The sequence below is a fragment of the Cyprinodon variegatus genome, unplaced genomic scaffold, assembly GCF_000732505.1.
Source record: "Cyprinodon variegatus isolate N-32 unplaced genomic scaffold, C_variegatus-1.0 Scaffold238, whole genome shotgun sequence".
NCBI classification, from domain to species: Eukaryota; Metazoa; Chordata; class Actinopteri; order Cyprinodontiformes; family Cyprinodontidae; genus Cyprinodon; species Cyprinodon variegatus.
This window is the reverse complement of record NW_015150691.1, coordinates 909,069-910,053: the sequence shown is the minus strand read 5'-3', so window position 1 is coordinate 910,053 and position 985 is coordinate 909,069.

The window sequence follows — 985 nt, the reverse complement described above, 5'->3', positions numbered from 1 at the left end:
AAACTACAAGTGTTTACCTCAGCCTCTCTGCCTCTGCATTTGGGTCCTCCAAACCTCAACCAAACCCTGACAGAAGGAACCAACCAAGAACATGGACCCAGCAGAGCCAAACAAAATAGGAGATTTCCTTCCTCTGCTAATCTCTACATTGGACAGCCTACCTCTGATCAGCCCACCTTGGAAGCAGGTGAGTGCAGCAAGGCAGGTAAAGGAGAAACTGGAGAAATTTCCTGACTTCCATGACTTTTTCCTTCAAACTGGTTACATTGCTGTAGCTGAGTGGAACATACAGGATGCTTTTGCTCAGCTACACAATTGACCTCCACCACCCAAACCTTCACTCTGTGACATTCCTCTGCTGTCAATTGCCTCCGATCCGGTTCCTCCACCATCACCAGCTGTTGGTCCCCCCATGCCATCTGCTTCCTCCAGGCCTAAGCGCCGCCTCCACTCCCTCTCCGGCAGGTCAGCCTGACGCCTCCACTCCCTCTCCGGCGGGTCAGCCTGACGCCTTCACTCCCTCTCCGGCGGGTCAGCATGACGCCTCCACTCCCATGATTCAGCCAGCTGCTAGCCTTAGCTCCCCTCATAACCAGGTTAGTTTCTCCCTTGGTCTCAGTCGTCACCTCCATGACCAACAGCTAGCCCCATCCTTAAAAAAAACTCATTACACCCCCTGCAGTCAGAGCTCCCCATCTAGAGGAGTCTCAATTATGCCCCATAATTCTTTTATGGGAGAGAGAAGATCTTTTCCCTTTTCTGCCACCTCCATCAGCTCCTAGCCAGTCAGGTTCCCTGGTTTCAGAACCCATTAGCGGTCCAGTTTCCCTAGCTCCAGAGCCCATTAGAGGTCCAGTTTCCCTAGCTCCAGAGCCCATTAGCGGTCCAGTTTCCCTAGCTCCAGAGCCCATTAGCGGTCCAGTTTCCCTAGCTCCAGAGCCCATTAGCGGTCCAGTTTCCCTAGCTCCAGAGCCCATTAGAGGGC